This window comes from Aquarana catesbeiana, linkage group LG04 (genome assembly GCF_042186555.1).
Source record: "Aquarana catesbeiana isolate 2022-GZ linkage group LG04, ASM4218655v1, whole genome shotgun sequence".
Lineage (NCBI taxonomy): Eukaryota > Metazoa > Chordata > Amphibia > Anura > Ranidae > Aquarana > Aquarana catesbeiana.
In genome coordinates, this window is record NC_133327.1 from 407382506 (window position 1) to 407399857 (window position 17352).

The 17352-nt window shown below is 42.1% G+C and overlaps 1 protein-coding gene across 7 annotated transcripts in view; it reads left to right on the forward strand.

The window, feature by feature from the left end:
- The window catches only part of LAMA2 (laminin subunit alpha 2), a 1513089-nt gene that overhangs the window by 1198964 nt on the left and 296773 nt on the right, over positions 1 to 17352 (forward strand). The gene's annotated exons all lie outside the window — the stretch shown is intronic.

Genomic DNA, 17352 nt, shown 5'->3' on the forward strand with positions numbered 1-17352 from the left:
GATCGGTTAAATTCCGATTGTGTGTACACAAATCCGACGCACAAAGTGTCATGCATGCTCAGAATAAATTAAGAGACAAAAGCTATTGGCTACTGCCCCGTTTATAGTCCTGACATATGTGTTTTACGCCACCGCGTTCAGAACAATCGTTTTTTCCGACAACTTTGTGCGACCATGTATGCAAGACAAGTTTGAGCCAACATCCTTCGGAAAAAATCCATGGATTTTGTTGTCGGAATGTCCAAACAATGTCTGATCGCGTGTACAGGGCATTAGACCTCCTAACATCAGGATTCAACAACAAACTGAACTGAAGTTTATCTCTAGGTCCATGGATCCTGTAGCCATAGCAGTCTATGGTCTGGTAAATCAGTTCAACCTGATCTATGTCTTTCTCTTATTTGCTCATTCCTTGTGTGAGCCACAGAATCAAGATGAAGGGTAATACTGTAATTCCATTTGTACCCAACTGGCCCAAGCAAATTTGATAATCAGACCTCATCAGGCTCCTGGCAGCCTTTCCGAGGGCTCTCTTAGACCAGATTACCACCCTCATTCCCTGCCGCTGGCTTTCACATTCCAGTCCTAAGGCATAGTAGCCTATGTATTTCCATTATTCCTATTCTCCTGAAGAATGTGAAATCCTTTTCTCAGAAGGACCTTGCTTAATGCCAATATGAAGAAACTCTAGTTTTGAGTACTGTTTCGGGACATATCTCTGCCCTATAAACTCTTTATCAAAGATCACTTGCCTCTTTTTTATTGTTAAAAACATTTGTACTGGGTGTTACTCACATAGTTCCACCTGTACATTCTTGGTGGGATCTTAACCCAGCTTTGTCTGCATTACAAGAACCGCCAGCTAAAACTATTGGGTATTGTCCCCTGCTTAATCTAATTTACAAAGTTGCTTTTCTTGTTGTCATTGCCTCAGCTTTTTCTCTTGCAGACAACCCCTTCTTTTCCTCCACAAAGACAAGGTTGTGTTAAGTCCTAGGACCTCCTTTCTTCCTACCTTCACCATCACATTGTACGTTTATCCCTCTGTCATGCTCTGGTACATTTCAAGGATATTTTCCTCAATACTTTGGATGTTTTACAGGCTTTCTGACCTTTTGCTCTTAGCCATATCTTCTTCACAATTACTTATTCTCCTTGTCATTCCTGAGGTCCCCTATAGGGTCAGTCTACCTCTCCCTCCACCACTTTTAGTTGGCTTAGGAAGCTTACCTTTGCATCTAAGCTTTAAGCTTACATTTTCCTGTCATGGCACACTCTGCTAGATTAGTATGGGCCTCTTGGGCTGCCACCTAGTATTCTCTTTACACATTATTTAAGTTTTATTAGGTGGATATTTAGGCCTCTATAGGTGGCAGCTTTGGATGTAAGGGCCTTCAGGCAGCTCTGTGAGCTTCATCTAGCACCCAGTATTGACATGTTTTTTAGTAGGACTAATAGTGTGTTGTTTGCTGTGTTGCACACCCCTCAATTGGACTCTATGTGATGCCCTGTCATGATCCAGCTATTTTTTTTCCACAAAACTAAAGCATGTGTCCTATCTCTTGTAAGCAGTATAATATATAAGAAAAGGATTTTAAGATACTGTAAGCTGATTTAGCACCCTCCTAGAAAGGTGCTAGGTTTAGATAGTTAGAATTAGTGAGTGTTTTGATAGGTAAATTTAGTTGCCACATTGTAGTGAGTGTGGCTGTTTGTTAGGTAAAAGTTCAACTGCTGCCAGACTGGTTGTCAATCTAGTCTGGTATCACCAAAGTAAGGTGTCGCTTGGAAGTTGGAAGGAGGCAACCAGCTGTTCCTTGGACCTTGTGTGAGTCCAGATGCTTGAGAGATCTTGGGGACCCTTGTGCTTTTGACACCCCTCTGGTCTGGTCTGGGTCTGTTTAAAGGGGACACCGGCCAGTGTCCTAAAGAGCTTTGTCCATCTAGTCTTCTACTTAAAGGGACTCTGCTCTTGTGGCTTCAAGAAAGGAATTTACAGTTAACTACTACTACTACCACTACTCTAAAGCTGAAGTCTACTGTTTGTTACAAGCACAGACTTTATTACAGCTTACCCTGGAGAATACCTAAGTTTTCAAGTGTACATAGTTCTTGTTCTTGTTTTTGGAGTATCCCATCTAAAAACAACACCCCTAGACTGGCAATTGAAATGTGAGAATGAGACTGTGGACAGTATTTTTGCAGCTCCTGTGGAAGTAGCGCTACATTAAAAATTCTGTTTTCTGTACCTTTTGACATTATGTTGCTTTTCCCCAAACTCCTGTATAAAAACAATCAATTTATTTGTATGAAATTTAGTAAACTAAGGACAGTGAGGCTTGATAACAGTGTCAAAGTACAGTGAAAGTACACAGAGCTATTTTTTTTTTCTGCTGTCAATAATGCCAAATCATGAATGCTGATGCTACGTATTTGATTTGACAAAATCTGGAAGTCATGGAGAGCTTTGATTTCCCCAAGCCTGTAGATGTATTTAAATATAATTTAGTTCCTTCTCCGATATGTTCATAAAGAAATAATTGTGTACTTAGAACACAAAATATTAATGTATATTCGTTTTAACCATGTAGTCTAACTGCATTATTTATTAATGCTATTTGATCACTTGCATTTATTACTGCACTTTTTCATGCAACACAGCTAAAGGCATTTTACAACAGAAAATGATGCAGTTCTTGTACTTCATAATTTGTATCACTATTTCATTTTCTGTAGTATTGTATATACAATGGTAATTGTAATAATACAATTTACTGTGTATTTTTTTCTGTATGCATATTCATAGACACGAGGTCATCAAATCTATATTTATTACTCAGGATAGTAATGTACATTGTTAGATGAGAACTATTTGGGCAAAAAAATAACAGCATACTTACATATTATCAAGATGTGCACTGGTTATTCTTTGTGAATTGTGATATTCAAAATGAATCATACTGAAGTTTTCAAATGTCTTCATCATACCTGTATTGATTTGTAGCAGGTGACATCTTGATGTGTTTAACACTAAAGTCACTACAAAATTAGATATACACAGAAAGTTTGTATATGGATCACCTTGCTAATACAAAGAAGCTGTGAAGTATCAGTGTGGGAAATTAGTAAGAGCCTGTTCCCACTGACTGCAAAACTAAACTGTAGAGGTTTAGAGTGCAGGCAGCTCTGGCTGCAAAGAGCTGGTGGTGCAATGCACATTTCAACATATTGTACAGTTCCTTTTTTGTGTGTCAACTTTATTTGAAGTGCACAAAGTGACAGCATTTTATCACAGCTCTTTGCTGTTGCAGTGTAAACAGAAAAAGTAGAAAATAACCGCTCTCTGTGTGTCCTAGTGGTGACCTTCATTCATCCAGTGTGGTAAAACACAGGCCACCATAGAATGTGTGAACATGGTGCTATGATTAAGCACTGGTTCTAGGTGTGAAACGCGTTAGCTGGGACTGTTAGTTCAGCACTTGTGCTGTACATGCTTTTTTACACAGAATAAAGGAGATTGCATTGGAGTTTGGCCATCCAGCCTTTATTTTTGTTCTGTCCTGTTGCAAACAGGGCCAGTACCCTCTTCATTGCAGAGAGAGCTGATACAAAGGGTTTGGTGATTGTCCTGGAGCGGTGGGTTTGCTACATGTGCGAACATGGTCTTAATGTTCCAAAAGAAACAAATTCCTGAGTGAACGCATGTCCCTCTTATATTCAAGTAGCTGTATCAAGATAATTTCTTGAATTAAAGAAAACAAGAATGAAAAAGACAAAAGGAGGGGGTGCTTCTATGGTTAGTAAATCAAACAAATGCACAGAAATAAAATATAATTCTCCTCAACCTATAACAGAACTTTCACTGAACGTTCAGGCTCATTCAGGCCTAATTTACTGCCAGATTGACTGTGTATCTCGATCTCCAGTCTATGCTGATAGGAACTATAATCAGGCATGAACATTTACTGCACACTCAGGCTCAGCCTTATTTACTGCTGACAGTTAGTGTGCAGTGAACATTCAGCATGGACTGGACATTGACAAACACAGTCAGCCCGGCAGTAAATAAAGCTGAGCCTGAAAGCTCAGTTTAAGTCCTGTTATAAGGTGAGGAGATTACACTTTAATTGAGTGTATTTGTTACATAGTAGGTGAGGTTGAAAAAAGACACAAGTCTATCAAGTCCAACCTACGGTATGTGTGTAATTATATGTCAGTATTACATTGTATATCCCTGTATGTTGCAGTCATGTTCAGGTGCTTATCTAATAGTTTTTTGAAACTATTGATGCCCCCCCTGCTGAAACCACCACCTGTGGAAGGGAATTCCACATCCTTGCAGCCCTTACAGTAAAGAACCCTCTAAGCAGTTTAACCACATGCCGACCAGCCACCGCAGTGGTACTGCGTCAGAATGGCACGGCTGGGCGAAACGATGTTTTGTAACGTCCCTTCACCCTTCAGCCACTAGGGGGCGCTCCGCCCCCCCCGCTCGCCCCCTGAGCCAATATGAGTGCCCGGCATTCTTGATCACCGCCCTGCTCCCGCGATCGCCGCTGAGAGACGGAGAACCCGGAACTGTGTGTGTAAACACACAGTTTACGGTTCTCTAAGGGGAGAACTGACAGATTGTCTGTTCATACAGAGTGTGAACAGCGATCTGTTAGCTTCCCTGCACTGTCCCCATCCCCCTTCAGTTAGAACACAAACTATGACACACTTAACCCCTTCACTGCTTCCTAGTGTTAACCCCTTCACTGCCAGTGACATTTTTACTGTAATCAGTGAACTTTTAATTCATTTTTACCTATGAAGTAATATGTACTGTATCCCCCTCTCTATCACATTTATTAAATGCAATCAGTAACACACCCACATTAACAACCTTTAGCATGCAATTTATCATTTAGAACTTCACTATTGTTAAAGAATTGATGTAACAGATATAGTTGAGATTATTTTGTAATTTAACCGCTTGCCAACCAGCCGCTGCAGTTGTACTGTGGCAACATGGCTTGGCTGGGCGAATCGCTGTCATGTTACGACGCTTCCAATTTTGGCCACTAGGGGCACGCGCCCCCTGCTCGCCCACAGAGCCAATGCGAGTGCCCTGCAGTCGCGATCACCGCCGGGCTCCCGCGATTGCTCGGGGCACACCAAGAACCGGGATCTGTGTGTGTAAACACACAGTTTTCGGTTCTCTAAGGGGAGAACTGACAGATCGTCTCTTCATACAGAGTATGAACAGCGATCTGTTAGCTTCCCTGCACTGTCCCTATCCCCCTTCAGTTAGAACACAAACTATGACACACTAAACCCCTTTACTGCCTCCTAGTGTTAACCCCTTCACTGCCAGTGACATTTTTACAGTAATCAGTGCATTTTTAATCGCACTGATCACTGTATTAATGCCAATGGTCCCAAAAATGTGTCAAAATTGTCTGACGTGTCCGCCATAATGTCACAGTCATGATAAAAATCGCAGATCGCCGCCATTACTAGTAAAAAAAAAATAATAAAAATGCTATAAATCTATCCCCTATTTTGTAGACGCTATAACTTTTGCGCAAACCAATCAATATTTTTACAAAAAATATGTAGAAGAATGCATATCAGCCTAAACTGAGGAAAAAAATATATTTTTATATATTTTTGGAGGATATTTATTATAGCAAAAAGTAAAAAATAATGTGTTTTTTTCAAAATTGTTGCTTTTTTTATTTATAGCACACAAAATAAAAACTGCAGAGGTGATCAAATACCACCAAAAGAAAGCTCTATTTGTGGGAAAAAAAGGACGTCAATTTTGTTTGGGTGCAACGTCGCATGACCACGCAATTGTCAGTTAAAGCGACGCAGTCCTGAATGCAAAAAGTGCTCTGGTCAGAAAGGGGGTAGAATCTTCCGGGGCTTCTTCTAATTTTAGTGAGTGGCCACATGTCTTATTAAACTCCCTTCCACAAAAAAGTTTTATCCCTACTGTGGGGTCACCAGTATGGTATTTGTAAATTGAAATCATATCCCCTCTCAAACGCCTCTTTTCCAGAGAGAATATGTTCAGTGCTTGCAACCTTTCTTCATAACTAATATCCTCCAGAACCTTTATTATCTTTGTTGTCCTTCTTTGTACTCGCTCCATTTCCAGTACATCCTTCCTGAGGACTGGTGCCCAGAACTGGACAGCATACTCCAGGTGAGGCCGGACCAAAGGCTTGTAGAGTGAGAGAATTATCGCTTTATCCCTGGAGTTAATCCCCTTTTTAATGCATGCCAATATTCTGTTTGCTTTGTTAGCAGCAGCTTGGCATTGCATGCCATTGCTGAGCCTATCATCTACTATCCCCAGGTCCTTTTCCATCCTAGATTCTGCCAGAGGTTCACACCCTAGTGAGTAGAATGCATTCATATTTTTGCCACCCAAATGCATTATTTTACATTTTTCTACATTAAACCTCATTTGCCATGTAGTTGCCCACCCCATTAATTTGTTCAGATCTTCTTGCAAGGTTTCCACATCCTGTGGAGAAGTTATTGCCCTGCTTAGCTAGTGTCATCCGCAAATACAGAGATTGAACTGTTTACCCGATCCTCCAGGTCGTTTATGAACCAATTAAACAGGATTGGTCCCAGCACATAACCCTGGGAGACCCCACTTCCCACCTCTAACAATTCCGAGTATTCCCCATTTATCACCACTCTCTGAACTCGCTTTTGTAGCCAGTTTACAATCCATGTACTCACCCTATGGTCCATGCCAACAAACAGTTGTACTTTGTACAGTAAACATTTATGGGAAACAGTGTCAAATGCTTTTGCAAAATCCAGATACACCACGTCTACAGGTCTTCCTTTATCTAGATGGCAGCTCACCTCCTCATAGAGGGTTAATAGATTGGCTTGGCAAGAACGATTCTTCATGAATCTATGCTAATTACTGCTAATGATACTGTTTTCATTAGTAAAATCTTGTATAAAGTCCCTTATCATCCCCTCCAAGAGCTTGCATACTATTGATATTAGGCTAATTGGTCTGTAATTCCCAAGGATGTATTTTGGCCCTTTTTTAAATTTTTGTGCTACATTAGCTTTTCTCCAATCAGTTGGTATCATTCCAATCAGTAGACTGTCAGTAAAAATTAGGAATTAATGGTCTGGCAATTACTTGATTGAGATCCCTAAGTACCCTCGAGTGCAAGCCATATGGTCCTGTTGATTTATTAATGTTACGTTTCCCAAGTCTCTTTCTAATTCTGTCCTGTTAGCCATGGGGGTGCTTCCTGTAATGTGTCATGAGGACAAACACTGTAGTTTTGGTTACTGATTCCCTCGTGAAGACTGAGGAGAAGAATAAATTGAATACCTTCGCCATCTCCCCATCCTTTGTAACCAGATGTCCTTCCTCATTATTTATGTGGCCAATATGGTCTGTCCTCCCTTTTTTACTGTTTATATACTTAAAGTATTTCTTCGGATTTTTTTGCTCTCCTCCGCTATGTGTCTTTCGCGTTCTATCTTAGCCGCCCTAATTGCACCCTGTTGCATTCTTTGTAAAGCCAGAATGCTGATGATCAGCCTTGTATTTTTTTGAAGGCCTTCTCCTTTGCTTTTATATGCATTTTTACATTGGAGTTAAGCCATCCAGGACTTTTGTTCGCTCTTTTAAATTTATTTCCCAATGGGATGCACTGGCTAATGTCCTTATTTAATATGCTCTTAAAGCAAACCCATCTCTCCTCCGTGTTCTTTGTTTCTAAGATTTTATACTAATTTATATCTTCTAGCAAGGTTAGTGGTTTAGGGAAGCTGGCTCTTTTGAAATTCAGTGTCTTTGAGTTCCCCTTGTGTTTCCTATTTGTCTGATTTATACTGAAGCCAACTGACCTGTGATCGCTGTTTCCTAAATTGCCCCGTATTTCCACATACGTGATCAGGTCTGTATTGTTGGTAATCATTAGATCTAGTAACGGCTTGTTTTTAATTGGTGCGTCTACCATCTGACCCATGAAATTGTCCTGCAAGACATCTAGGAACTGGCAAGCCTTAGACGGATGCGTGGTTCCCTCCGCCCAGTTTATGTCTGGATAATTAAAATCCCCCATTATGATAACACTTCCCATCCTTGCTGCTAATCCAAATTGTGATAGGAGGTCCGTCTCCCCTTCCTCCCTCAGGTTAGGGGGCCTAAAGCATACTTCTAGTATTATTTTTCCCTTAGCTTCATCCCTATGGTGCTCTACCCATAAGATTTCCACCTCCTCCCTAGCTCCCTTATTGATGTCATCTCTCACATTCACTTGTACGTTATTCTTGATATATAGGCATACCCCTCCCCCTTTTTTACCCTCTCTATTCTTGCGATAAAGGGAATACCCTTGAATGGTTTCCAGCCAATTGTGAGAGCTGTTGAACCAGGTCTCTGAAATTCCCACAAAATCTAAATCCTCCTTGTTCAACAGTATCTCTAGTTCACCCATCTTGTCCGCCAGGCTCCTGGCATTGGTGAACATGCCACGTAGTATAGACTGGTCGCATACTGTCCTCTTATTGGGTGTTCTGAGATTGCAAATAGGACTTGTTACTATACTCACCTCGGGTTTATGTGCTTTAGTCAACCTACCAATAATGTTTGGTTGGCTACTCTTACAAGAAGAGGGATAAGGGAGCTGCTGGAGCTTCAAGTGTGCCCCTGTTTCTACATGGAGGTATAGCACCTGGGGCACATTGCCCCCCTTTTCCCAGCCCTGCCTGACTCTATACATCTGTATGAGAGTTCTGGGCTTGATGGTAACCTCCTTTGAGGCAATGGCTGCAATGAACCACATGTATAGTCAAAAAGGTTGCTGGCGATTTATTCCAAAGATTAAAACAGTGCAAATTTGAATGACAAAGTTACCACAAGGCTGTAAGGCTGGCTCAGGCACAGATGGACCGACTGGGACAACCAACCAAGGGACACCAACCATGGAAAGCCACAAAGGACATGCCAGCTGCAGTGTGTGGTGTGTAGAGCCAGACCAGCCGGCAGGGGAAGATGGTGTCACTGACACTGACGATGTGAATAGAGCCAAGCAGCTGACAGTGCCCAGGGGAAAAAGCTCAGTGGAGAGTGTCGAAGGAAGGGAGCGTCCAGTGACTACTGGTTTCCCACACTTGCAAAGCATGTCAGCAAGTGAAACAGGAAGAAATGGCAACAGAGACACCCTGCTTCACGTTGGTCATGGCTAGTTCCTTCTCCGACACCTCAGTTCCGGCTTGTCTTCAGTGACGCCCCTTCCTTCAATGCTCACCACTGAGCTTTTTCCCCTGGACACAGTCAGCTGCTTGGCTCTATTCACATTGCCATTCTCAGTGACACCATCTGCTGAGCGCTGTCAATCCTTTTTGTCTTCAGCATTGCAGCATGTGATCCCTTGCCATTAGACAGCAGCACGGTTCAGCTGAACATATATTGCATTATCCTGTAATTAGCGCCTGGGACTCAACCTTTCTTTTCCTTTGAGGCAGACCCCTGCAACACAACATCAATGTTGTTGTGGGTTAATTCGGCTTAGCTACTAAACAAGCTTATTTGCCTGACACCCAAAGCTAGGTTATCTCTGGCCTGGTGGCTCAGGGTTATAGCTTTTATAGCTTTGGGGGGTAAATCTTTCCTCCCACTGTCCTGGAAGATCATCACAATGCTAGCCTAAAGAGCTGGGCAAGAGTTATGGTGCAAGGGATTTGATTGACAGAGTAATCTCACCTCCTGATCAACAATATACCATTCTTGAACTACAAGCAATTTGATTGTCCCTGCAATGCTGGACACCTCCCCTGGAGAGTAATTGATTCAGGATCCAGTCAAACAATGCCACAGGCATGATGTACAACAACCATGAAGAAGGAACCAGAAGTCGTGCTGTTTCAAAAGGGGAAGAAAGTTGAGCAGAACTCCACATTTCAGCCTTGTCCACTGTTCACATTCCAGTTTTAGACAGTTGGCAGTCAGACTACTTCAGCCAGCAGCACTTGGACTGGGAAAGTGGTCCCCACTAGGGATGGGCTGTCTGTTCAGGTCAAACATGAGTTTGACTCGAACATTGGCTGTTCGCCCGTTTGCCGAATAGCGAACAATTTGGGGTGTTCATGGCAAATTCAACACCCGTTAAAAGTCTATGAGAGAAATCAAAAGTGCTAATTTTAAAGGTTAATATGCAAGCTATTGTCATAAAAAGTGTTTGGGGACCTGGGTCCTGGGTCCTGCCCCAGGGGACATGTATCAATGCAAAAAAAAGTTTTAAAAACGGCCATTTTTTCGGGAGCAGTGATTTTAATAATGCTTATAGTGAAACAATACAAGTGAAATATTCCTTTAAATTTCGTACCTGGGGGGTGTCTATAGTATGCCTGTAAGTGACGCATGTTTCCCGTGTTTACAACAGTCCGAGAGCAAAATGACATTTCTAAAGGAAAAGAAAGTCATTTAAAAGTACTAGCGGTAGCGCCGGCAGCTATAATGAATTGTCGGGTCTCTGCAATACTCATAAAAGTCATTGAAAAAATGGCCTGGGATTCCCCCACAGTGCATTACCAGGCCATTTGGGTCTGGTATGAATATTAAGGGGAACCCAAACCAAAATTCCAAATACCCCAAATTCCATACCAGGCCTTTCAGGTCTGATATGGATATTAAGGGTAACCTCGTGCCAAAATTTTTTTAAAAATGACGTGGGGGTCCCCCTCAAAATCTGTACCAGACCCTTCAGGTCTGGTATGGATTTTATGGGGAACCCCGCGCCAAATTTAAAAAAAAAATCCATACCAGACCCTTATCCGAGCATGTAATCTGGCAGGCCGCAGGAAAAGAGGGGGGACAAGAGAGCACCCCCTCGAACCATACCAGGCCACATGCCCTCAAAATGGGGAGGATGTCCCCATGTTGATGGGGACAGGGGCCTCTTCCCCACAACCCTTTCCCAGTGGTTGTGGGGGTCTGCGGGAGGGGGGCTTATCGGAATCTGGAAGCCCCCTTTAACAAGGGGACCCCAGATCCCAGCCCCCCCCCGTGTGAAATGGTAATGGGGTACAAATGTCCCCCTACCATTTCACAAAAGTGTCAAAAATGTTAAAAAAGACAAGAGACGGTTTTTGACAATTTATTAATGTCTTCTTCTTTCCCCGCTTCTTCTTCCATCTTCTTCTGGTCTTCATTCGGTTTTCTTCCTCCATCTTGTTCTTCCCCCGCTTCTTCCTCTTCTTCCTCCAATCCTCAGCTTCTTCCTTCGGTCTTCTCGTCCGCATCTTCCTCCAGCGTCTTCTTCCCTGCTTCTTTCTCCAGGAGATCCGCATCCATGGGAGGTTCCCGCTCTGTGACGCTTCTGTTCTTCTGACAGTTCTTATATAACTGAGGGCGGGGCCACCCGGTGACCCCGTCCCCCTCTGACGCACAGGGACTTCACGGGGACTTCCCTATGGTTTTCCCCGTGGGGTCAGAGGGGGCTGGGTCACCCGTTACATAACCGGGTGACTCCGCCCCACTCTCCACTCTTTTGCCTGTTCGCATGTTCTGCTGCGAACCGAACAGGGGGGTGTTCGGCCCATTCCTAGTCCCCACACACGGAAATGTTTGAGGACCTGTATCACAGGTGGGGGACACCAGATGTAGATTTGCTGGCTTCCTGGTTCAACACAAAACTGCAAAGTTATGTCTCCAGATGCGGAGATCCTTTGGTGGAAGCAATGGGTGTTCTGGTTACTCTGTGGGATGAGTACAGCCTGTTTTACAACTTTCCCCATTAAAATGCCTGCCTCGATTATGCTGCAGGAAAAGAAGGGTATTCCAATGATATCCAAAGATTTGGGCCAAGTGAACTTGGCTTTCCAAATTAATCAAATTTTTGTCAGACACCCCATTGTCTTTTCTAGATTGATAGGATCTCCTATCTCAAGGTTCAGTTTAATAGTTTTAACAGCATGACTTTTCAAGCCCTGGTCCTGATAGACAGAGGTCTCTCTTTGTTAGTAATTCCCATGCTTTTAAACGCTAGGAAATCTACCTCATGTAAGCTCTAACATTACAGGTAAATATATAATAACAATAAATGGTTTACTTCACCTGGTGTGAGGAACAAAAATTTTACCCGGACTTACTTTGTGGGACAAATTCTATCCTTTTTTACAATCTGATTTATTTCAACATTTGGCCTTGAGTACCACCAAGGGACACATTTTGGCCTTATTACAGGGACAGCTAGCCTCCAATTCTTTTGTCAAGAATTTTACCAAGCCATTTCTCATGTGGCTCCTCCTGTTAAACACTCTGTGACTCTTTGAAGAGACAATGATTCCATTGTCTCTTCAAAGACCACCTTTTAAAATCATTAGGTAGACCATAGACGGTGTGAATTTCTTTCCTGCAACCCAGGAAAGGAATTTGCACGATTCCCCCATCAACACAGACAGTGCTGACAGGGGAATCCCTCCTGCAGAGCAATTGTCTGCTCCAGGTGGGGGGAAGCCTCTAGCGATAATTGCAAGTGAATCAGGAAGACTAGTTGTACCCAAGTTGATTGATCAATCAATTTGGTACATTCAGCCTGCCCACGCATGATTCGAACTGTCTATGGCTGGCTTTAGGAATGTTCATTTTTCCACCCTCACTCAGAAGGTTACGTTCCCTGTCACTATTATCTTCGCTAGATGTGTCACAACTGATGCCCTTATCCTGTAAAAAACCCTGTATGGTCTCACACAAAGGTATGGTAGTATTGATTGCTAGAGCCTCCTTTCTTCCTAGAGTGGTTTTGGCCTATCATCTCAACAAGGACATTGTTCATCCATCTCTTTGTCTGGATCCAGAACATCAGATGAAGATTTGCCTTTGCTGCCTGAATGTGGTTTATGCTGCACTGTTCTACCTTTCAGCCACTGTTTCTATTAGAAAGACAGACTCTCATTTTATCATTCCTGATGAACCCCATAAAGGGGAACTGACTTCTTTTTACACATTTCTAAATTTTACTAGGTGGATGTTTCAGTTTTGTTTGCTGTTTTGCCCATCCCTCAGTTGGACTGTTTTTGGATTTTCTAATTGTCTCAGATTAATTGAATCCTGTTATTCATATAATGAAAAAATACAGGATTTGTGTACTTACCATAAAATCTGTTTCTTGAAGTTCTTCAAGGGATACAGGTTCCACCCCTCTGTGTTTGCGATCAACATCTAAGTACTGCTTTTCCATAAAACTAAAATATTTTGGGAGTAGGAGGAGCTTATACCTTGCTGGTCAACTGTTTTTTATTTGTCAGTGTTCAAATCTTCCTGCAGGCAGTAGTATACCCACATTGCGATCCCTGGAGAACTTTGAGAAACAGATTTTATAGTATTTACAAAACTCCCTTTTTAGACCAATTCTGCTGGTTTCAGAAAGGTTAGAATAATGAATAAAAAGAAAGAAAAGTTTCATATTACATAAATGTACATTATTTTACTAGGATCCTAGGCCCAATTTGGAATAGTGTAAACCCCTCTGGATTTAATACATTGTTATTGACTCACCCCAACAATCTGCTGAAAATACAACAAATCAATTTATTTCAGTCTTAGAATTAGTCACAGCTAGGCTGCGAACGCTACTTTTCCCTAAACAGATTAGGAAAAGTTTGCTAGAGAGTAATATTTTGTATTAAAATAGAAGGCTACTTTTTATACTTTGTGAAATATTGAAATAAAGGATTTGGCGCTTTACATGTTCATAAAAACTTTGCACAAAGAATAAATATACAATGCATCAAACCTAAATGTGCACACTAATGAAATAAATTGTCATAATAGCAAACAAAAAGTCCATAAGTGATAAATCCCAACACCAAATCAAAATGCTCTGAGGTAAAACTTCTAGTTCTTCCACCACGAGTGCTCAGTATGAAGATGGCCACTCACCAAAGATGTTTGACCCTTTTTTACAGGACAGTCAAAAATACCTCTTGGAACACTAGATTGGTTCCGCATAAGCCCTTCCCGTCGAGCGTACACAGATGTGCATACTTGGCTTTCCAGGGTTATACCGGGATGATGCCCACAGCTGCAAGCATCATCCCGGTACCGTTTTTACAGCGGGCGATCGGCTTTCCGGGTATAACAACCGATGCAGATAAAAGCCGCTCGGCTGTTATACCGGAGCAGCGGGAGGGGACGTCCCCCTCTCCCGCCGCCTCCCGCCGCTGTTACCGGGCCTCCCGTTCGCTCGGGAGGCCCGGTGGCCAATCGGCTGTCTCCAGCGGCTGGGGGTGGGCTGGAACTAAGCTGTGGGTGGCTTCGTTCCAGCCTTCTAAATGTAAACGCAGAAGCGATGTCATCACTTCCCGTTTACTCGGCTGCCAATGGCGCCAATTTTAAAAAGATACACAGTATTCAGAATCACCATTTTCAGTGATCTGAATACTTTGAAGTGCAAAGGAGGGAACGGGGGTCTTTTAGACCCCCGATCCCTCCATAAAGAGTACCTGTCACCACCTATTACTGTCACAAGGGATGTTTAAATTCCCTGTGACAGCAATATAAGTCATCAATTTTTTTTTTTTAACACAATTTATAAACATAAAATTTAATAAGATAAATAAGAAAAAAAAATTTTAAATCGCCCCCGTCTCCGCAAGCTCGCGCAGCAAAGAAACCGCATACGGAAGTCGCGCCCACATATGTAAACGGTGTTCAAATCACACATGTGAGGTATCACTGTGATCGTCAGAGCAAGAGCAATAATTATAGCACTAGTAACTCTAACCTGGTAACCGTAAAAAAAAATTAAAGCGTCGCCTATGGAAATTCTTAGGTATCGTAGTTTGTCGCCATTCCACGAGTGCGTGCAATTATAAAGCGTGACATGTTTGGTATCTATTTACTCAGTGTAACATCATCTTTCACATTATAGAAAAAAATTGGGGTAACTTTACTGTTTGTTTTTTTTTTAATTCATGAAAGTGTCCCTTTTCCCAAAAATTTGCGTTTAAAACACCGCTGCACAAATACCGTGTGATATAAAATATTGCAACAATCTCCATTTTATTCTCTAGATTCTTTGCTAAAAAAATATATATAATGTTTCGGGGTTCTAAGTAATTTTCAAGCAAAAAATACGGATTTTAACTCGTAAACACCAAATTTCAAAAATAGGCTTAGTCATGAAAGGGTTAAATCCACTCCAATGGCCACTCACGATGGAACTAGGATATAAAAAATGACTCCACAGGAGACACGGTTAAAAGTCTCATAGTATAGTAATTTTTAATAAAGTAAAATAAGACAGCAGCAATAATAGCAGTTATACTCACATGTTGAAGTGCCTGGCCTGGCACTAGGTGTAATCACCGTGTGTGAGTCAGCTAATCCCCTGGGGATGGCATTCATTCCTTGTCTTGCTCCGGAGGGCAAAGCCTAATATGGGGTATCAGGGTAGGACCCGGAATTGACAGATCCTCCGCTCTGACATATGTTTCGCCGTGATTGGTGTCTTCAAGACTTTTTTGTTTTACAAAGAGAGCTACAAGCCATCTGTCACAGTGGCAGATGTGACTTGTAGTTCATTCTTTCACAGAACGTTGTGAATGAATGATGCAGGTGTGTGTGTGGAGCCCCGTACAGCCACTCTGTTTTAACATTGTGACAGCAGGTGCAGGGAGAGGATCCCCTGCCCACTGTCAATGGGGGATAGGGGGTGGAAAGGGGTTGCAGGGTTGCTGCTTTAGTAATATTTTACATGTTACACCTTGAATATAGGTGAACTTATCTTTTAAATTACATAATCTGCAAATCAAAGTTGATACGTTTGCTCTATAGATGAATGAACAGAATAGGTAGCAAAGCATCTATTTTACTTTTTAATCTTTCTATTTTATGTCTGAACAGTGTTGTTGATGAACACTGTCAGACTGCTTTTTCTTCTTTACAGCTGCTGCTGCTGAGAGTTCTCTGTGTACACAGCAGCTCTGGCTTTAATTAATCAGAGCTGAGAGTTACTGTATAGTGGGTGGTGGGTCCCGGCACAGGCAGAAGGACTGGGTGTACACATCCTGCATACGACTTTTTTGGGCATGCATAGCTCGTCCAAAGTCTGGAACTAGTTAAATTGCCAGAAAATCACAGCTTCAGTCATTTACTCTGTTTGTAAACAAAGCTGCCATGGATTCCCTTCATATATACTAAACGCTTATCCTAGATGAAAACCTGGTATAAATGTTAATATGGAACCTAAAAAAAAACTGTATGGGGTTCCCCCTCAAAATAAATCATACCCTTATCCTTGATGAGGGTCTGGTATGGGTGTCAAGGGAGAACTCGCACAAAAAAAGGTGTAGGTTTCCCCAAATTTTAGGGGGAAACCCCCAAGCAAAAAAACAAAAAAGCAAGATGTCTTCACTAAAAGCCATACCACACCTTTATCCGAGCATGAAGCCTGGGTGGCAAGGAAAGAGAGGGATGAGCCTGTGCCCCTCTTCCTGAATTATACCAGGTCACATGTCCTCAAAACTAATAATGATACAATGTCCAATGATGTACATTCATCTTCTTCAACCACGTCATCCAGCAATGCAGATCCTTCTCAATCATAGTGAATGATGCCCAGCGATCTGCAGAAAGAACTCCACTAACCATCAGCATAATTTGCTCAGATCGCTCACTCGCTCTGAATGACATCACCAAGTTCCAGCTGCTAATAATAAACAAAGGAGAATGGTCTCTCAGGTGATGTCACTGACCAAATCATCCATCAACATATTTGCATGGGGTTCCCCTTAAAATCCTACCAGACTCAGAGGATCTGAAGGGACCTTTTGCTGCTATTTTTTTTTTTATGCTTTTTTTTTTGCATAGGGTCTCCCTTAAAATGTAGGTCTGGATTTAAATTTTGGGAGAACCCCCGCATCACTTTCACACATTCAGCCAGGAAACTGAATGGGGTCAGTGTAGTCACTGGTTGTTAAGGACTTGGTGGTGCCTGCACCCACTGACCTTAACAACCACCGACAACAAAAAGCTATCATGTATAACCACAGAAGTAACCTCACTTTTATATGTGATGTTTGGCTCCTGCCAAGCATAATAATGTTCAGGTGTTTCTTCAAACTCCTGAACAGTCAAGGTTCTGTCCAAACTTGTGTTGTAAGTGGTCACTTGGACCCAATGTAGTGTGGGGGGGCATAGTCTGGCTGATTTTATCATTTAGATGAGTGTTGTGATGCTATTTTCAGAACTGGTAGTAAATTAAATTGGCTAGCTTAAAATATCTAACAAGATTATTATGCACATATGAGGTAGGGTAGCTTACTGTAGTTTTTGTTTTAAAGTTGGTGCAAGCCTGTTCTATTATTTTC